Source organism: Arvicola amphibius, chromosome 12 (assembly GCF_903992535.2).
Source record: "Arvicola amphibius chromosome 12, mArvAmp1.2, whole genome shotgun sequence".
In the NCBI taxonomy this organism is placed as follows: domain Eukaryota; kingdom Metazoa; phylum Chordata; class Mammalia; order Rodentia; family Cricetidae; genus Arvicola; species Arvicola amphibius.
The window spans coordinates 42,937,848-42,960,209 of NC_052058.2; the positions used below are offsets into that span (position 1 = coordinate 42,937,848).

The 22,362-nt window shown below is 46.7% G+C and overlaps 1 non-coding gene across 1 annotated transcript; it reads right to left on the bottom strand.

Moving 5' to 3' along the window:
* Positions 1-19,101: 19,101 nt before the first annotated feature.
* Positions 19,102-19,265, bottom strand: LOC119799622. The gene has a single exon (XR_005282902.1). It is a non-coding gene; the product is annotated as a U1 spliceosomal RNA (small nuclear RNA).
* Between the last annotated feature and the right edge of the window lie 3,097 nt (positions 19,266-22,362).

The following is a 22,362-nucleotide window of genomic DNA, read 5'->3' on the forward strand; positions in this document are numbered from 1 at the left end:
GATTGGTGACTACCCCAGAAGTCATTAGAGAGCCTTCCTCCAGTAGCCGATAGAAACAGAGGCAGAAACCCACAGTCAAGCATTGGGCCAAGCTCCAGGAATCCTCCTGAAGAGAGGAAGGATTGGATGAAGCAGTGGGGTCAAGGACATCACATGGGAACTCACAGACACAACTAACCTGGGCTCGTAGCAACTCACAGAGTCTGAACCAACAAACAAGGGGCCCTCTACATTTGAGTGACAGCTGTGTAGCTTGGTCTGCTTGTGGGATGCCTAGCAAAGAGAGCAGGGAATATCTCTAACGCTTCAACTTGTTTGGGGGAACCTATTTCTCATGCTCAGTTGCCTTGCTCAGTCTTAATACAAGGGGAGGAGCTTAGACCTACCTCAACTTGATACGCCTTGCTTTGTTGACACCCATGGGAGGCCTACCCCTTTCTGAACAGAAACAAAGGAGTAGATTTGGTGGGGGGAGGGGGGGAGCAGGGAGGTGGGAGGAGAGAAGGGAGGGGAAATTGTAATTAGGATGTAAAATAAATGAATACATTTAATTAATAATTAAAAAATAGATACTGCATCAGTGAGCAAGTGGAAATTACCTTTTAATCAGTGAGCACTTCTCTGTAAGAAGCAGCGGTTGTCTGTAGCCCTAGAGCTGAGGAAGCTACAAAGCTCAAGGGCAAAGCTGGGGCTTCCCAGTCAACGACCTTGACCTTGCCGTGATTAAACAAGTGGGGGAAGGGACAGAAAGGAGTGGTTTATTTGTTTAGACAATCAGAGTCAGAGGCAAAAGTGTAATTCAGTTCTAGAATAATGAAAATACGTGAAGAAATAAAGAAAAAAAATAAATAAAATAAGGGTCCAAAAGAATGAAAAGCTAAGACTCGCTTGAAGTTTCTCAAATGAGAAAGCTAGAGAGATGGCTCAATGGCTAAATGCACTTGTTCAGTTAGGAGTTTGAACCTCAGCACCCATGTGGAGCAGCTCACGAAGGTTGTAACTCCACACACACACACACACACACACACACACACACACACACTAAAAAATCTTTTTTAAAGTTTTCAAATTAACAAGTACAAGCAGTCCAATACTTTACTAGGCGGGTTCGATTCTGAGCAGTCATCTAGCCGGCACCTTCCGCCTGCTTCCCTCCTCTCAAGATCAGTCCATTGGTTTGGGTTTTTCCTTCTTTCTTTTTCCGTTTAAAAAGCGCCAGCCACCAGAACGTACCCGAGGAAGAGTGACTGCTTTCAACAAAATGAAAACTCTGAAGGAGATTTTGCTTAGAAGGTGAGACCTCACACTGGCTGAGACCAAATTCTCGCCCTTTGCCCACTGTGCTTCCTCTTACTTGGCTGACTTAATACGTACAGGGCAAAGGTTTAAATGCTTGGGGGCCGGGAGGGGGTGCTCCAATCCTAGGGGAAAGTATGTGTTGAACTCAAGTGTAAAATGGAGCTAATTAGCACTGCTCAGCAAAAACAACCCCTCAGGGGCTCCTCAGGTTTGAACCAGGGCTGCAAGGCAGGGAGGAACAAATCCCTGGGGAGGCTCTCCACCCGTGGCTCTGACTAGTGTCTTTGACTCTGGGAGGAGGAGCAGCTGGGTCTGTATCAGTACTTATCAGCTGCATGCTACTGGAGACTGTCCTGTAGCAGCCCCCCTGTCCCGCCCCCTTCCCCCCACACCCGTGCTTCCCCCCCCCCCCCACAGCCCTTGTATCCCAAAACCAGACCTCCTTAACCCTTTAGGCTCTTCTTAGCCCTGGCCTGGGTTGCTTCAGGCACCCCAACACCATCACCCAGCTAAGGCGAGCCTGGGCTTTTCCAGGTAGGAAAACAGGTCCTCCGTTCAAGTCCTCCCCTCAGCTCTGCCTAGGAAGGGGATCCTAATGAACCTATCCTTCTGAATGTGCTGGCCAAGAGACCTGCTGCCTGCTCAACACAGCCCTGCCTGCCCGTTGTTCTCCTCTCTGCTGTGTAGACTGCAGGATATGGGGTATACACCTGGAATAGTGACTCCAGCACTTGTGCAGCTGGAGACAAATGGATTGGGAGTTCAAGGCCAGCCTGAGCTACAGAGAGAGACCATGTCTGAGAAAAAAAAATGAGGAATCGCAAAGGAAATACTCCTAAATTTGAACCACATAAGAGGCAGTCCTGAAGCTGGGTCATGGCACAGGCCTTTAATCCCAGCCTTGGGAGGCAGAGACAGGCAGATCCCTGTGACTTTGAAGTCAGTTCTAGACCAGCCAGGGCTACTAGAAGTAAGGGAGGGAGGGAGGGAGGGCCCTGAGATCACCCTATCTCTGCCTTCTCTATCCTGCCCGATGGAGCCTTGGTTTTGACTGTTACCCACTCTGACGACAACGACAATCTGGAGCAGAAGGCTCTGGGCAAAGATGGATAACTAAATAAACACAGCAGGCATGCCCTGGTCAAAGCTTTTGTGTGTCAGGAGGAAAGGGTCTGCTCTACAGAAACTGCTCTGTCTCCCATACACACTTTGATTTAAATCTAAGGACTCGTTAAGGGGTGTGTTTAATCTGGGCACCTCTGGGTCAAGTTAGGTGAACTGTCACAAGTATCTGAAGCTGACAAACTCTCTGGTTTCATGGTGTTTCTGTAGCTCAGGGAAAGCCAAGTGCAAAAGGAGAAAACACAGCAGTAAGACAGCACAGCCCAAGGCAGGGCAGGGAGATGCCCTAGTCGAAAAAGTGTTTGGTGTGCAAGCATGGGAAACTGAGTTTAGATCCCCAGCACCCACTAAGAATCAGGGACACCTGCCTGTAATCCCAGCACTAAGGAGACAGAGCAAAGAGGATCCCTGGAGCTTGCTGGCCAGCCTATCAGAGAACGTGGTGAACTCTAGGTCTAGTAAGAGACCCAATCTCAAAAACTAGGCAGAGAGCAATAAACTAAGGTATTCAATGTGGCTTCTCACCTCCATGCACACGTATGTATACATGAGTCCACCCACCCAGGAACACGTATACTACACACACACACACACACACACACACACACAGAGTTGATGTTAAAATAGAGAAAAGTAACTGAAGGAGTTCTACGGTCCATGCTGTGCAATATATATAATACATATATCATATTTACATACATTATATGTATACATATATAATACATGCATAGATATAATCTTCAAATAATTTACAGCACAACTCATACTTAAACCACTTGAGAATGTACTTTCTAATCTGGGCATCTTAGAACAGTTTTAAGCAATGGAACATTCTGGAAGTGATGTTGGGTAGCTTGTGAGGTTTGATCACAAAGGGCTCAGGGTGCTGGTCATCTCAGCACTCAGCTCAGGAAAACACTCACTTACCTTGAGCCATGCTTTTGGCTGGAGCTTGGCTTCCTGCCACATGCTGGGCTTAGAACCATCTACAGCACAGAAAGCTACTTTCCCTAATACAAAGGTTCCATGAGAGGGAGGGCAGGAGTAGATAAACACAGTCCTTTTATAACCTGCTCTCCAAAGTGGCCTGCCATAGGGTAGGGGTCCAGGCCCCCAAACAGTCTGTTCAAGGTCTCCATTAGCAATGAATTCTGCGTTCAGTTCTGCTCTTTCCTGGGGATCTTCTGAAGAAACCAGCATCCCTAAAATGGGAGCACGACAATCTCTAAGAAAGATCCACAGACCTTCCTACCAACTTCCCTAATCCTGCCACCCCCATTTCCAAATACAGCCAGAGGCTCTTTCTAAGAGAGGCAATCAAATCACCCTTGCTCAAAAGATTCCCAGACACAGGACACTAAAGCTACCCAATCTCATTATCTCTATCAGCACCATTTGTAAACCTTGTAAACTCTCTATCCCTAGAACCTTCTCCCACATCCTCTAATCTGCTACTCTTTCTATTATTGACGTCATCTCCTGCAAGATTAAGTACAGCCAGCTCTGCCTAGGCCACGTCCATGACTCCTGCTCTAAATGGAAGAGCCAGAGTGAGGACCACCATGGGAGGCTCTTGCCCAACCGGCCTATGTATCCAGAGAAAAGGAGAGGGGATGAAATAGAGAGGGAACCATTCTAGGAAAAGGAAGCCAAAGGCGCTTGAGGAAGAGACCAAAAAAAAAGAAGGAAATGAGCTGCCTGCCCACCCCACAAATACCCCACTTGAGAGTTGGGTTAGGTTAGTCTACGCTGAGTCTTCAGGATAGCAGCTCCAGCTTTGCATGACCTCCCACAGGGTGACTCGCTCTGACCTGGGAACAAGCATCCTCGTAGGATCACAAGATGAAATGAGGACTCTACAAACTTTAAAACACCCTCCCATCCATGAACTCCCAAAGCCACTCAGATCTCATTCAGAAACGCTGACTCTGCTTCATGGGTTGGAGACATTGTTTTTCCTGGTTTCACTTTCATACCCTGGGGAAAGGCAGTTGGGGGAAAGTCGGTTTCAGTCACAGTTCCAGCTTGCAGCCCATCACTGTGAGGAAGTCAAGGGAGGAACTTCAGAAAGTTATTTATATCACATCTACAGTCAAGAGCAGAAAAGGAAACATAAATGATCACTCGCTTGCTTGGCTTGATTTCTCCCATCATAAACAGGTCAGGATCCTCTGCTAAGGGAATAGTGCCTCCCATGGTGGGCCAGGTCTTCCCACATCGATTAACTTGATTCAGAGGATCCCTAAATTCAGGTCTAGAGGCCAATCCAACGTGAACAGTCAGTCCTTCATTAAGACTCTCTTCCCCGTCCTCCTGCATTGCTGGTGGGAGTGCAAGCTGGTACAACCCCTTTGGATATCAGTGTAGCAATTTCTCAGAAAATTAGGAAACAACCTCCCTCAAGACCCAGCAATACCACTTTTGGGTATATATCCAAAGGATGCTTAATCGTGCCACAAGGACATGTGCTCAACTATGTTCATAGCAGCTTTGTTTGCCATAGCCAGAACCTAGAAACAACCTAAATGCTCCTCGACTGAAGAATGGATAAGGAAAATGTGGTACATTTACACAATGGAGTACCACACAGCAGGAAAAAAAAATAATGACATCTTGAATTTTGCAGGCAAATGGATGGATCTAGAAAACATCATTTTGAGTGAGGTAACCCAGACACAGAAAGACAATTATCACATGTACTCACTCATAAGTGGTTTTTGAACATAAAGCAATGAAAACCAGCCCACAAATCACAATCCCAGAGAACCTAGACAACAATGAGGACTCTAAGAGAGACATACATGGATTCAATCTACATGGGAAGTAGAAAAAGACAAGATCTCCTGAGTAAATTGGGAGCATGGAGACCTTGGAAGAGGGTTGAAGGGAAGGGGAGAGATATGGAGGGGAGCAGAGAAAAATGTAGAGCTCAATAAAAATCAATTAAAAAAAAGACACTGTTCCCCAATGATTCTAGGCTGGGTCAAGTTGACAGGAAAAGATGGTCACACTGTTCATCAGTAATGAAGTCAACATGGGCCTGCCATGAAGGAAAGGCTGCTGACCTCTGACCTTTGGGAACTATATCCCAGGCAGTTTGGCCTCCCAAAAAGATGAATCAAACATTCTTTTGTCCCTTCCTCTACTGCTCTCCATTCTTCCCCCACCCAATAATGCTCTCTCCACCCTCCTGGCTTCCTTTCAGTGACCCTTGGTGAGACTTGATTCAATTAGATCCTGTGCCTTGTTTTGCATGTGCCTGAGAGTCCAGTTTTTAAAGCTCTGGCCACTCCACCTGGGCCAGCTGGCCTTGGCTTGGTGTTCAGTCCCAACCACACATGATACATTAGAGGTGTATTCTTGGTGTTCTGGCAAGGGCTACCAGCACAGTCTATAATGCAACTGAATGGAAGACACTGGCTCCCATCTGAAAAAGTCAGTCATTTGATGGCCTTGATATTTTAACTGTTGTTAGTAATAAAGCACGGGTTTGTTTCCTTAAAAATTAATCACAGACTGGGGTGATGCCTCGGGGTAGGAGGGGCTTCCTGGGCAAGCATAACAGCCTGAGTTAGGATTCCAGCATCCATGTAAAAGCTGAATGTGGCAGCAGCACATGTATCAACTCCAGTGCTGGATTCAGAGATGAGCAGATCCCCAGGGCTCACCAACCCCTAGTCTGGCCAGAACAGTGAGTTCCAGATTCACTGAGAGACCCTAATTAGAATAAGGTCGACAGAACTGGAGAGGTGGCTCAGCGGTTAAGAGCCTTCTAAAGGCTCTTCTAGAGGCCCTGGATTCAATCCCAGCACCCACATGGTGGCTCACAACCATCTGTAACTTCAGTCCCAGCAGATCTGAGGCCTTGGTGAGTACTAGACACGCGTGTAGTACACGGACATGCATGCAGACAAACAACCATACTCTTTAAATTTTAAGAATCAGTAAATGAGATGGAAAGCCCAAGAGACTGAGGAAGACATTCAGACATTAACCTCTGGTCTCTACAGATCTCACATAGACAAGTTCACCTGCACACATGCATGTACATATACATATTCCACACACACGCAAACATTAAAAATAAAAATGAATCCACATTTTTTTACATTTATTTGTTGACATGCATGTACAAGTGTACATGTGCCAGGGAGTGCCTGTGCCAGTCAGTGGACAACCGCAAGGGTTGGTGCTCTTGTTCCACCACGTGGACCCCAGGGTCAGACCTCAAATCATCAGGCTTGACAAGCGGAGTGGCTCCAGCCGGCCACACCTTTTCACTGGCCCTGAACCCACATATTCTAAACCAGAGACCTCGTGCAGATAAGATGCCTCAGATAATGGCTTCAAAGCTGTGTTTCCTTTCATTGTGGAGACACTGGGGAACCTCCTTGAGAAAGGTGTGGGTTTAAAAATACCAAGTTTGGAAAAATGCCTGTACACGTGAGCTAGGAGGCATGCCTCCTCCTCCCACAACAGCGAAACAGCTCAGCGACTCCATGGGGATTTAATACCAATTATGAATTTGTGATCCGAGAGATCTGCCCCTCTGTCAGATCATTGCCACAGGCTGGGTCCTTGGCTCACCTCAGAGCATCTCAGAGCACAGTTCAGAGTAGGGGGGCGGGTGCACAGTAGGGCCCCCTAAATGCTAACCAGACTGGACCAGATGGCCCATCTGCTTGCTGAAGCTCCAAAGAAGATGCATAAAGAAATTGCCCCACTCTGAAAACTCCTTCTGGACTTTAGCAAAATGATTTCATCAAAGTCTACTAGGATTAATAGAATTAAAGACACACTTATTCATAGAGAAAAATAAATAAATATATTGGAAAGCCCCACAGTCTTTTTTTTTTTTTAAATCTCATCAATCATCCTCTGCCATTCCTTATCCATCAGCCCCACATTGCTGAGGTGAGATACTGTGAAATGTCTTCTTTGAACACATTGGGTGGATTAATGCTGGCATCCTATCAGGAACAATTTCTGTTTCCACGAAACACCTTTAGACACATAAAAACCATTTAACTGCAGAGAGGCACGCGCTCCTCTTCTTCCACCAGCCCTTCGCCCCTGGGAGAAGCTGACATGTGCAGGTTTGGGCTCAGTTCCTTCTGCGGGAGACGTGGCTTCCTCTCTCGCCTGCAGAGCACTCCTGCAGCCTGGGGGCCAGCTAGCTGTAGGGACTCTGTGGAAATGGGGAGTGAGAGCAGGCCACAGGAGCAGAACGGGGTGGGATCTAGGCAAATGGCAGGCAAGACCTTTCTAGTCCATCTCCTTGGAGGAGAGACGGGACAGTAGAAAACTTTGGGTCACTCTAAGACCCCAGAAGTGATGTCAAGTATCCTCACGTAAACTGTGGTCTCCTGGAGAACTCCCCAGACGTGGAATATCCAGCGTTACTGACTCTGAGACTGACAAACAAGGATTGTACTAAGCTTGAAGTTCTCAGAGTGGGGTCCAAGTACAAGCTGGACCCATACCACCTCAGCACCTACTACAGACTGACTCTCTGGCCTTCCAGGGTTCCTGGAGTCTGCTCTCTAGACGTTAACAAATCCTTGGGAGTTGGTGAGCATGCTCATGTTTGGAAACCTCTCTTCTGGTCGAGCCCTGGAGAGGACAGTTTCTCCTTCTCTAAACCTGATGAAGAGTTTACATAATCCTTTCTCCAAAACTCCTTATGGTTCCCAGGAGTGGAGGGCCCGGCGGATGACTGTAACTCTGAAAGGTTTTGTACTTGAGGAAAGGCTGTGTTCGTTGGGACCCTGTTGTTTGTATTCCCAATCTGGCCTCGTGCCTTGCATCTCTGGTCTTTCAGATCCGTTTCAAGAAGATAGCAGGCCAGAGCATGCCTCTGTGCACACACCTGCAGATCCAAGACTCATGCTCTGTGACCTCATCGTGGGACTACACTTCGAGGCAGGGTCTGTAAAGAGGAGACTTACTGAAAACAGCCAGCCATGTAAGCCTCCATTCAGTTGGACCAGTGACCTTCATAAAAGAAAGCACTGGACAAAGAGAGAAGAACATGAAGAAGAGAGATGGTGAGAGCACAGGCAGAAGCCCAGAGAGGCTTCTGGGGAAACCAGCCCTTTCAACCCCTGGATTGTGTGCTAGGCTGTAGGAATCTCTTCAGGACTCTAACTGCTCAAGGCCCCAGACTCTGGGATTTGCCGTGGCTGCCCTAATAAGCTCCTAGTGGACAGTAACACTTTCTCAGAAAACCAGGCAATGAAGCAGCCACTGGTAGGCGCACCTCAAGCATTTACTTGTTGAAAAGGAACGTTATTGTGGAAGTCCCATTTAAAACCCCAAATCTGGGTGTAGGGCCTGTGTATATGGAACGTGTAAATGGAGACTGAGCTTTCATTTTACGGCCATCCAGATCCAAAAAATCACACAAAAACTGTATTAATTACAATACTGTCTGGCCAATGGCTCAGGTTTATTCCTAGCTAGCTCTTACATCTTAAATTAATCCATTTCTATTATATTATATTTTGCCATGAGGCTTGTGATCTCACATCTTGCTTTTGGGGCAGCTGCATGGTATCTGCCTAACTCTGGCTTCTTTCTCCCTGCATTCAGTTCAGCTTTCCTGCCTGGCTATATTCTGTGCTGCCATAGGCCAAAGCAGCTTCTTTATTAACTAGTAGTAATAAAACATATTCATAGCATATGGAGGGGAATCTCATATCAGAAATGCTTCAACCTAAAGAGACTGAGGGACCAAGATTGGGCATTCAAGACCTGGCTCAAAAAGAAAAAGAGCCCCCACTTTCCAGGTGATTTATTGAGGTTCAGGGAGAAAAGCCACAATCTGTCCAGCGTGGATCTGCTGGTGAGTAAGTGGACAGAGTCATGGTTTGCATGCCAGTCACCATTCTGTACAATCCTTGCCTTAGCCCATGGGGAGAGCTTCAAGTTCATTATTTAATGTTGGCAGGAATTTAAGGGCATCAAACTTAATTCAGTTAATGTCCCACTCTGAGGCAAGGTTTCATGAGCCTCTATTTAGAAATTAAAAGAAAAAAAAAAAAGAAAAAAGCTCATAAACTCAGCATCCTAATGTAGCTGAAAAAAGACCGAAACTTAGGACTTTGGAGTAACTCGGTGGCAGAACCTGCCTGGCATGTGTGTGTTCCTAGGTTTGACCCCCAGTACCACAGAAAGTGGGGAGGGAAGGAACCAGTAGATGTCCCACAGCCAACAAGCTGAGGAGAACCCAAGGCCCTTTGCCATCCCACGCACTCTGTACTTTCTTTGTATGTTCCCAAAAGCCTTCTGGAGAACCCGTCTAAGATGGAAGAAACAGCGCGCTCAGGAGTCCTAAGTTAACGGCTCCACGTGGCTGCTGAGGCAGGACTTCTATGCTGGGTGGGAGGGGGGGGGGAGCATAACAACCTTCTGAAACAAAAACATTGTTTTCATTTCATGGAACAGGCAGTAACAGAACCATTTGTAGTTAAGGTTACCACTGGGGCATAGCCCAATCCTTGAGAAATAAAGGTTTAAGCATAATCAGGAAAGAACTTAGTTTGTCTTTACTATAAGATGGTCATTAAGCCCAAGATGGAGACAGACTGGTTTATCACAATCCCTGACACTCACATAGCAGAAGGAGAGAACTGACTCCACAGGTTGCTCTCTGACCTGGCACACACTTGCCCCCCTCCCCCACCCCCGTGCCCTATACATGAGCAAATTGTGTTGGTTCATTTTGTTGGTGGTGGGTTTTGTTGTTTTGTTTTGCTTTGTCATCCTCTCAAAGCTAGAGTCATCTGAGTGAAGAGAACATCAATTGAAATTTCGCCATAAAATTGGCCTGTAAGCAATTCTTTGGGGCATTTTCTTGGTTAACAAATGATGTAGGAGGGCCCAGTGCACTGTGGGTGGGGCCACCCCTGGGCAGAATCTCCTGACGTACATAAGAAAACAGACTGAGCGAGTCAAGAGGCACAAGCCAGTAAGCAGCCCTCCTCCATGGCCTCTGCTTCCGTTCCCACCTCCAGGCTCCTGCCTTGAGTTCCTGTCAGAACTTCCTAAATGATGGTGTGTGGCCTGAGAGTCATAAGATGAAGGAAACCATTTCTTCCCCAGTTGTTTTTGGTCATGGTGTTTTATCACAACAGAAATCTAACTAAGACACACATGTAATCAGTGTTCTTTTTTTTTTTTTTTCAAAGAAACCAAGACCAAAATGTTTATCAGGCAACTATCGTGCTCTAGATTTTAGAAACACAGCCTTAAACAAAAGAGGCTTCTGTCACTCTTGGCCTGGTGGGGTCACTGAGAAACAAATGGAGAAATGTCTATTGCTATTATCTATGTCATGAGGTTGCTTACAGAACATAAAATACGATGGTGTTGTGGGAAGGGCCTCTCTACTTACAGTAATGTTCCCATACTTGGAGCCAGGGCACCTCTGTAGCTGTCATCCAGGCCTCTCAGGCTGGGTAAGGCCTTTAGCCTCACTACACACATGCAAACACATGTATCTGTCTACACGTGTACATAGAGAGCTGCTGTCTACACGTGTACATAGAGAGCTGCTGTCTACACGTGTACATAGAGAGCTGCTGTCTACACGTGTACATAGAGAGCTGCTGTCTACACGCGTACATAGAGAGCTGCTGTCTACACGCGTACATTGAGAGCTGCTGTCTACACGTGTACGTAGAGAGCTGCTGTCTACACGTGTACATAGAGAGCTGCTGTCTACACGCGTACATTGAGAGCTGCTGTCTACACGTGTACGTAGAGAGCTGCTGTCTACACGTGTACATAGAGAGCTGCTGTCTACACGCGTTCATAGAGAGCTGCTGTCTACACGTGTACATAGAGAGCTGCTGTCTACACACGTACATAGAGAGCTGTTGTCTACACGCGTACATAGAGAGCTGCTGTCTACACATGTACATAGAGAGTTGTATCCACTTTATAGATGAGAAAATTGAGACTCAGGCAGGCTAAGCAATTTGGCCAAAGTCACAGTGGCAAGCAGGCTTCACGCTGCAGTTTCCGAGCCTTCAGTTTTTCTCACTCTACCCTGTGGACTCTAGCAAGGATACCCATTTTCCTAGATGCCGTGGCAGCCTTGACTGCCACTGGGGGAGGGAGGGTCTCCCTGAGACGTGCAAGGACAGCAGGAAGCTGAAAAACTCAGGAGAGTGAGGCTGCTTAACCCAAGCCCTTGTACAAGCCACATTAGATTAATGGCGTGGCTCAGCTATTCCTCGACCAGACCAGTTCACCTCCCCCTCCCTCCCACCCACCTTCTGCTAACAATATATCAGACTATGGTTTGATATGAGGTAATGGACCTCACGCTGGCCCATTGTAGCAATGCCCAGAGACATCCAGCAACTCTACCTCATGACCTGACAGATGCTCAGAGGACTTGCGATGAGAATGGTGGCTCCCAGATGTCGAATGTGGCTGGAACTATAAGCGAGGGCCTAAAGACTCCTGGAGAGGCCATAATTCCTGTGCTTGCTGAGACAGGGCTTTTCTGTCGCTTGCACAAGGCACCTTTATTTTTATAGTTTGACCAAGCCAAGAGGTGATTTTGTTGCTCACCACCCGAATAGTATTGAATAATACATAAAGCTATAGTCTAGTGGTCAAACACAAAGACAAAGAAATCAATACATAATTACAAGTCGTGAAAGAGTGCCGGACGGTGCAGAAGGATGAGGTCAGAGGCGAACAAGGAGACTGTGTTCAGATGGGTGGCAGGAAGAAGAGTCTTGGGTGGAGCTTCTACTTCAGCTGAAACATTGAAGAGAAGGAATCAGCCTTGAGGAGCAAGGGAAAGAATAGACCATCAAGCACAGGAAAGCACTTTAAAGTGTCTGAGGGTAGGAAGGGTGCTGGCCAGTCTGGAGACTTATAGGAAGTGAGCAGTGCTGGGCACGAGGAGGGGTTATTTTTACTTGAATCCTGTGTGGATTTTCTCCTCTTAGATAGAGTGGGGCATGTCTCTAAGGGTGTTCCCTTGAAGATGGGCAGACTGCTTTTGGGCCTCTCTCTCTCTCTCTCTCTCTCTCTCTCTCTCTCTCTCTGTGTGTGTGTGTGTACAAATATATATATATATATTTGTATATATATTTGGTTGTATATGTGTATGTGTTTGTGGGTGGTTGTGTGTGTGTGTTTGTGTGGGATTGCATGTATGTGTGTATATACTGTGTGTTGTTGTACTTAGGGGGATTGCGCATATATATGTGTCTACAGATGGAAGTCTATCTGGGAACGGATGCCTTTGTTCTCTATATCACATGATTTACCTACTACCTATAAGTGCTGCTGGAGGAAGAACTTATTTCTTCAGGACCAGTCTTGGGAAACTAGAGATAAACTGTCATGGACTAGGACTGCATTGGCAGACCAGGCAGAAGCGGTATGTGTTTGATGTGTAGAGGAAGATTGAGAACAAGGAGGAGAGGACCCTGGGGACAATCCTTCTGCACTCTCCCTGCCCACTCAGGTCAATCCCACACACACGTGTGTGTATACATTATGTATAGCCATGGAACAAAGTGCCACTACCTTGGCAGCTTCTAACCTGTTGAGCAGGGCTAGGTGCTTTTGGAAGGAACACAAGGCGTTGAACCAGGGAGTTTCTCATCTGAGTACCATGGTCTACTACACAATATTGTTATTGGCAGAATTAATTTCCTGTTGGCACTAGCACTCAAGTACCGTCTTTCCTGCTAGCTGTCAGAAAGGAGACACTACAGCACAGATGCTGACTTTTCCCAGGCCAACAGGAACACAGCTTGCTGGGTCTTCCTCTGCTACCCATTAGGGAAAACCCTCTGTGTCTAAAGGGCTTTGGTTAGGTTAGGACCCCACAATCAGGAACTTCAGTGATATCAGCAACATGTACTTACCATGCCAAGTACCAAAACTGGGGATAATACCCGAGAGTGAACCATAGGCTGTCTTGGAATGGAGTCATTGCTGTTCACTGATGCTGCAAACATCTGGATAACGACATCAGAGAGGGATCTAGTCTCCCCAAGCGTTCTAATCTGCACATTTCCCTCACTTTCTCCACTCTTTGTACTGTCCAAGCCCAAACACAGGGATCCTGCTGGCAGCAGGCAGGTTTTCCCACACCGATTACCATTACAGGGCACAGCCCTACAGACATGTCCATGGGCAAAGCTGATGTAGACAGTCCCTCCTAAAAGTCTCCCGGAAGATTCTAGATTGTGCAAAGCTGACATTGAAGCCAATCATCACACAACACGTTGCAAGTCGAGGAACCCTTCTTTGTCTCCTTAACTCTCCAGCCCTGTTAACCACTGTTCGCCGCTGCTGGTTCTCCAAGTGGCTATTAGTCAGCTGAAGACCACAGACTTTTAGCCTCTCACTGCTCTACATGCTCAGAATGAAGGCAAGGAACCAGTAGGCCCCATCTCTGAGAGGCTCTAGAGGTTCTGGCCTTTTTGGGTTTCCTTGGCTGTGGCTGCACAACGCCCTTCTGTGTCTCTACCTTCTCAACAGAATCTTCTCAGGTAGCATCAGCCACTCCCTCCAACAATGGTGTGGAGATAAACTTTGAATACCTCAAGGGCCATCTTGATCCAAGAAAAGTTCCCCTTCAGAGCCTCAACTTAGTCAAATCTTTTGCCATACAATATAGCATTCCCTTTTGGCCTGGGCATTATTAGGACAAGACTGTGTGGAACCATTTTTCAACTTCCCATGCATTCAGTTAGCAGATCACGGTAATAAACTTCCCTGGGGACACAGAAGGGCCTTTTGTCCTCTCTTTGTGTGGAAGAATTAAAAGAACTGACTGATAACAACTATGATATTCCTATGGCTCCCCCTGCAATTGTCTGATCTCTTTGGCAATTCCCCAAACACCAGACAATTCTTAATCACTGTCCTGGGGATAGCCATGGGAGTCTCTATCTTTTCTTCTTCAGACCAGCTGGGACTCTGAAGAGCCCGCAAGTAAGCTGCGTGAAGCCTTTGCCGAGTTCCCAGAAGGGAGACTGGAGGCCGTCGTTTCTGCTTTTGAGGTTCTTTTTGAAACACCACAGCTTGGTCTTGGTTACAGCTGTCTCCTGGCTCCCCCCTCCTCCCTTGTTTTCCTTCTTTTCTTCTTTCTTCACTTCCTTCCTTCATAAAAGGAAGTCTTAAAACCATTCTTTTTTGTTTTTATTTTTATTTTGTGAACGGGGTCTCACTCTATAGCCCAGGTCTGGAGTTCTTAATCCTCCTGCCTCAGCTTCCTGAGTACTGTTTTAGGGTTGCGCACATGTACCACCATGTCTGGTTTAAAAGCTAGTTGATTATTATTATTATTATTGTTGTTATTGTTGTTGTTGTTGTTGTTATTGTTGCTATTGTTATTATTATTAAAGTAATTATACAAAGTAATGGGTTTCATATGGCATTTTCATTCATGTGTCATTATAGTTTTTTTAATTTGTTCCTCTCCTCGCCTGCCTTATCCCATGCGCCCTGCCCCCTTCCTTTTTTTTTTTGTCTTCATTTAATTTTATTTGTAAAGGTGCTTTCTCTGTATGTATGTCTGTGAACCCTGCGCATGTATACAGCGCCCAGGGAGGCCGGTGGAGAGCATCGGGCCTCCCGGAACTGCAGCTACGGATGGGTATGAGCTGCCACACAGGTGCTGGGAATCAAACCTGGGAGCGCTGCAAGAGCAACAGGTGCTCTTGGCCAGCCCCTTCTCTTTCTTAAGAATAAAAATTACATGTGGAAGCCAAAAGAGTTGCGCTGAGGGACTGGAGAGGCGTCTTAGAGGTTAAAAGTGGACACCGCTCTGCAGAGAACCGATTTAACTCCCATCCTTTACGTGGGGTGGCTTACAAGCACTGGAAACCCCAGCTCACGGGTAGCTGATGCTTCTGGCTTCTGCAGACACCTGCACTGAGGTGCACGCTGTTGTAGTTTAGCGACTCAGCAGGAACAAACCACAATATACAACAGACCCACGTGGGAGTTTATTGATAGAGGAGTAAAAGGGGGGTTCGCGATAGCTGACAGGGAAAGAGAAGAGGTGAGTTACAGAGCGAAGGGCAGGCGGAGCTTGCTTAAAAAGGACCCTTTGCTCATGCATACAAAGGAGCCTTCCGCAGCTATGCAATGCATGATGCAGCCATGCAATGCATGACATAAACACACAGCGCATGTACAGCCATAGGGCCCCAGGGCTAGCTAAGTATTTGCCTGACAAGCACATGCACAGCTGTGAGACTCGGAGGCTGGCTAGGTATTTGCCTGAGTGCTGGCAAATCTGAGAAGGGGTGGACTAGCATAATACTTGAATAGTAACACACATAACTCTCTCGATAGATAGATAGATAGATAGATAGATAGATAGATAGATAGATAGATAGATAGATAGATAGATGATAGATAGATAGACAGATGCCTGTGTGTGTATGTATGTATGTATACATACATATAATTTTTAAAAATATATTATTTTGTATATTATTTTAAATATATATATATTTAAAAATAATTAGAGCCAGGAGGTGGTGGCACATGCCTTTAATCCCAGCAATTGGGAAGCAGAGGCAAGAGAATCTCTGTGAGTTTAAGGCCAACCTGATTTACAGCGCAAGTTCCAGGACACCCCTGTCACAAAAAAAAAAATTAAAATAAATATACTTTTAGAACTTGACCTGAAAGTAGAATAGAAATCACTTGAGACTGAGATAGGGTAGAAGAGGGTGGTAATTTTAGTCAGGGCAGGTCAATGTATGTATGGAAATAGCACCCAGAATCCTAACACATGTACAATTAATAATGCTAATGGAAACTACCTAAGAGAAAAGGAATTCAAAAGTCTAAGATACAGCTGACATTATACACAGATGCCTTCCCATCTCACTTCACAACGTGTTATTGGTGATACCCATGAAATGTAATGGCTCGGGGTGAGATGACTCAGCAGGGTAAGGACGCTTGATGATCTGAGTTCAGTCCCCGGAACCCACATAGCAGAAGGACAGCATCAGCTTCTACTGCTGTCCTCAGATCTTTACACACAAGCCATGGCCCAAGTGACACCAACCACCTACCCACACATACAAATCAGTAAATACATTTTTAGATGTGATGATCTCTGGTTTAACCTGGGCTCTGGTTACCCTTGTATTAGTGGGTTTCTGGAAGAACAGAACTAAAAAGATGACAATATGACCATTAGATCGACTTTCAGAATACAGTTGTTACAATCCAACATTGGCTGTTTCCCTTCAGAGAAGCCTGGTAGTTGGCCCACCATGAGACTGGGTACTTCAACAATCCTACGCTGACCCCAAAGGCCTGGAGGATTCCTGGAGACTACTGGCTTTCAGCCCACACTGGAGGCCAGGGACTAGAGGGACGTTTCCATGGCTAAGATCCCTGTCTGTTCTTCCAGAGGAACTCACTTGGATTCCCAGCACCTACGTGGCTACTCATCTTAGAAGCCCAAAGAAGCTGGTTTCAGTGTTAGCAAAGGAACAGCAGCAACAGAGGGCAGGAAGGCCAGGCCATGAAAATGTAAAAAGGTTTCTTTCATGTCCATTCATCCGAGCTGTTCCCAGAAGGCACAGGCCACATTTAGGTGGGTCTTCTCGCATTAGTTAAGGTGATCGAGACGATCCCCCACATATGGGCCAATAGGATAGCCTAAGATAGGAAAGTCCCACGTTAGCGCTCTTCCCAGACAATCCCCACATCTAGGCCAGCAGGACAACCTAAGGTAGAAAAATCCTGCATAACACTTTTCCCAGGTGATTCTCGGTTGTGTCGAGTTGATAATAAAAACCATCAAAAGCCTCGCCCACCATTTGGAAAGATTCCACACCAAGAAGAACCCTACAAATAACAGGAGAGAATGGGCATGGGGGCGTCCACCTGTCATCCCGACTCTTGGGAGGAAGATCGGGAACTCAAGGCCATCCTCAGCGACAAGGCCAGCCCAGACAATATAAGACCCTGTCTCACAAAGATGAAATAATAATGATGATGATAATAACAACGGGATAAAGGAGCCAACATCAATTAATTATCATGTTCTACAAAAAGCAACCAAGTCCCTTACATGACGAGAAGGATGAATCATTGCTTGCAATGCGGGCTGGACCATCTCCAGGAAGAAAGCTCAGTTACAGCTGCCTGTTGATTCCTCTGACGCTCTATTGTCTCAGTACTCGAGACATATATATTTTTATGACAGCCCTTAAAATATTGAGAAACATATCATGGAATAAGAAAGTATATAATATATGCACACCACTTTAGATTAATAATAAAGCAAACACAAGGCACTTCATAAAAGAAATAACAGTGAGCTTGTAAAGACTCAGTATCACTGGGGAATGAAATATTTGACATTCTATTGTAGAAATGCCAACACACAAATTATCCTCGTTCATTTTTATTGCTGGAACTCCTTATTCCCCCATACAGAGTTGTGCAAACATTTTATCAGAAATGGTAAAAAAAAAAAAAAAAAAAAAAAAAAAGCAAGCCATACCCCACCAAGTAATTTGGTTATTTGGTTACAGATATAACAGCCTTGGCAGCTGGGTAGTTTAAATGGTTGCTGCGCTCAGCAAGGCATAAGAACAACACCCTGAGGGTGATATAGTGAAAGTTTGAAAGGCTAACTCAGGTAAGAGAGCTGGCTCCTTTTCCAGAGGACCTGAGTTTGGACCCTAGAATTCACACTGAGCCGTTCACAGCTGGCTGTAACTCCAGCTCCAGGAGATCTGACTCCCTCTTCAGGCTTCTGTAGGTACCCGCACACATGTGGCATACACACAGAGAGACACATGAACACATACAAATAGTTTTAATCTAAAAAAATAAAAGGTCAGCCATGTGGTGCTGGTGGCGGAGCACACCTTTAACCCCAGCACCCCGTAGGCAGAGGCAGGTGGATCTCTCTCTGAGTTCAAGGCCAGCCTGGTCTACAGAGTGAGTTCCAGGCCAGCCAGGGCTACACTGAGAAACTCTATGGGGGGGAGGGGTCAGTGTGCCATTATTATTCCACCTTCCTGGTTTTACCACTTGCAGATAATGCAATAGCAAGCCCATCCGCAGAGTGATGTCTTGGACTTGGGTCGGAAGCAGATGGGACACACAGCTAGGGTTTGGCCCACCCTGGAATCTGATCTAGGCCATCTTCTAAAGAGCAGGCAGTGAGAGGAGGAGGAGGTGGCTAGGCCACTTGGGCCAGAGGCCTGGCGTCCCTCTCTGGTGGTTGTTTGGTCATGGGAGAATTCTCATGCCTTCTTGTGCCTCAGTTTCTCACCTGTGACAAAGGCAGGATAATGTTACGGCAGAATGGGTTGTCATAGGAAGCACCTAGAATAAAAGCAGCCACAGAACATGAGTGAGATGTTGCTGGCTTGGCAGTAGGGTTCTGCAGAGGCCTGGGAGACACAGCCTGCCAGGTGCCCTGACTGTCTCCTCCCTCTGTGTCCACTCCAGTCTCGTTGGCTTGCCTTCTGCTCCTCAGTTGTACAGGCTATCCCCGTTCCCACAGTCTTTGGGCCTTCATGGCACCTCGGGTGATCTCCTCAGATCCCCGGCCACTCCCCAAACCCTCCCAGGCCCTCGGCCCTTCCTCATCCCCTCGCAGCACCAATCTGTGCATGTTACCATTTGAAGGTTTTATTCAATTTTATTTCTTCGGGGATAGCAGGAACAAAGTCCCTCACTGCTACAAATTAGGTAGTCAAGTTTCCCACATTGGGCTGTAAATTGAAGGGTCAGAATATCCATAGTGCAGTGGATAAGCCTTACCCTGGGAAAACTGCCTTCACGGTTATGGGATCTCCCCGACAAGTAAGTTGTTGAAATGCACGTGCGCGGGCATGTACACGTGTACACACGCATACACGTATAAATATGTATCTGTGATATATATATATATATAATTTTTATGAGACAAAGTCTCCCCTGTGTAAGCCAGGCTGGACTGGGACTCACAATCCTCCTGCCTCAAAATTCCAAGCCAGAGGTATTATTCCTCAAAAATACCACGCCTATCTCTTACCTTTAGAAACTATTACATTTTACTACATATTTGTTATAAATCTCCCCCAATAGAGTAACCACCTTGCCCCAGTTTGCCCAGGACTTTCCCAGCTTTTGCTCGGGAAGCTTCCTATCAATGCCAGTCTAAACAGCCTCTGCTCAGGGTAAGTTACCTGCGGTCAGGGACTAGCCCCCTGCTGTCTCTGTGCCTGACCAGCAACCATCCCACAGCACCTCCCAGCTCACATCAGGGTTAAACAAGGAATAAAGCAGTCAACGCAACGGGGGCTCAGTAGAGGACACTCACTGTGAAGCACAGCCGCCTGACTCAGCGAGAGACAGACCTAGTGACACACTTCCATCATCTGTCAAAGCTGCATCAACCCTGCCACCTTAAGTGAGACTAGCCACCTGATTCTGCCACACTCACTGGTGTCTTTATTCCTGTCTCCATGGTTACTCAGACGCCTTCAAGGCCAGCAGCTGTTTGCACCCCAAGATCAACACACACCATGTCTGGAGACTGGGTGATCAAGGCCAGGTGTACGTTTAGAAGTCAGCCCAAAAGCACACGTCATTTCCTTGTGGACTGAATGCCTGGAGGCAGACCGTCACATTCACACTTAGTTTGTGGGGACTCCAAGCTTTCCTTCACCCTGCAAGCTGTAGACAAAGAAAGGACTCTCTCTCTCTCTCTCTCTCTACACACACACACATACACACACACACACGCACACACACACACACACACACACACACACTGTCTAAACAGGAGGAAGAGAGGGTAGAAGGATGTTTCACAGGTGGGCAGGTTTCTTTTCCCTATAATAAGCAAAGTCCTACCACCTGGCCACTTAGGAAAATATAAGTTGAAAAGAGGAAGTCAGGAGCCCCACCCTGCACCCCAGTGACTGTGAGGATAGCCCCACCCTGCACCCCAGTGACTGTGAGGATGACGGTGAGCACCTCTCCAGTGTGCCTGAGAGTTGTAGCAGCTGTTAGGTGGGGATGTCATTTCCAGCCAGACTTTGCTCACAAAGATGTTTGTTCCATCCCAGAAACCCCAAGGATTTAACCTGAAGGATAAGTGATCTTAATTTAACTTCAGATGTTAACACTTAATATTCATCCTTGAAGCCACGAAGGTAAAATGTTTCAGAATATATCCCTTTAAATAAGAGGGTAGGGACTTTGAGTTGCGCACTGCACTATGGGACAGAGGTGTCTACCGCCTGCAGCTGGCATCACAAGCCAGCGCGGTTTCTACTTCGGGAAGTGCTCCAGCTTCTTGGTTCACAGAAAGATCAACCTTGCCTGTCGTCCCTCCCTTAAAATTCCCCTGCTCTGGGCAACCTTCCCTCCGTACTTTTATTTACCTAATGCTTTCTTGCTTTAGATCTCCCTTTGTAGCCTGGGCTTTCTTCCAGTCTGCCCCCTCTCATGTCACCATCCCGCACACCCATCCCGGGTGTCACCATCCCGTGCTGGCCCGGTAGGTCTCCTCACAGGCACCATTGGTGACCCCCTTCAGTCTAGACCACGAACTTCTGCAGGCAGATCCTGTGTGCTGTTAATGCTGACTGTATTCTCCCAGAGCCCAACACAGTGCTCCGCTCAACATGAGAGCTCAATACGTACTTGTGAAATTGAATCCAGGGCTTATGTCACAACCATTTCACACCAACAAGCAGTATGTATGTGTGTTGCATGTGTGTTGTGTGTGCTGTGAGTGTGTTTTGTGTGTTGTGTGTGTGCAGTTTGTGTGATTTGTGTGTATGTATGTGTTGTATGTGTATTGTGTGTTGTGTTGTGTGCAGTATGTGATGTGTGTGTATGTGTGTGTTGTATGTGTATTGTGTGTATGTGTTTTGTGTGTGCAGTGTGTGTTTTGTGTGTGTTATGTGTATGTGTGTATTTTGTATATGCAGTGTGTGTGTTTTGTACGTGTGTTGTATGTATGTGTTATGGGTGTTGTGTGTGGTTTTTGTGTCTTTGCTATGGTGTCATTTATCTGAAGACCTGGAATCTCAGCTGGACAGTGTCTCTTTCAGGAATCTTACTTCATCGCATGGCCATTCAGAGGGAAACTTAGGTCCAATTCTTGTATGTGCTGGGCCACAGGTCTTGCATAAGTCACTTTGACATCAGAGAACAGGGAGTCAGAAATGGCTGTGGACTAAAAGCCACAAGGACTTGTTTGATCAAAATATAGCACAACGGGAAAAAGTCTGCGGTCTCTGTGGAAAAATCTCCACCATCTTCCACCAGCTGTGGTGGAGGGGTGGGGAAATGTGCAGTAATTTGCACCTCTGCCCAGAGGATGAGTTGTGTGGCATTTTCCCTGCAACACTCTATGCTGCTGGCTGGCAGTATGGAATTTCCTCCTAGACTGAGCTGGCAATGGCTCACACAGGTAGCCAGTCGGGCTGTGCAAAGGCTGCAGTGGCTTGCTTGGATCTGCTATAGGGGGGAAGAGGGAGAGAGAGGAAGGGCCAACTTAGTTCTATAGCAGAGGGCTTTGTGTTCAACACTCACCAAGTTCTGTTCATTCTGTATGACTTCACTCCTCAGTACCGTATACCTCTACCTCCCCCCACCACCCCCCTCCCACCTCCAATCTACCCCCACTCACTAGCATACCTGACACTTGGCTAAAGTCCTTGGTCAGGCCCTGCCTGGGCCTAGGGTTGCAGGGCTGCTCTTCTAACCAATAGAGCCTGGGACACAGTGCTGTAGGACCCAGGGAGATTGTGGTGGCCCTCATAGGCTCCTGGATTTGAAGGCTTAGTCACCAGGGAGTGGCACTGTTTGAAAGCATTAGAAGGATTGAGAGGAGTGACCTTGCTGGAGGAAGTGTGGCACTGGAGATGAGCTTTGAAGTTTCAAAAGCCCATGCCAAGCCCTGTCTCATTC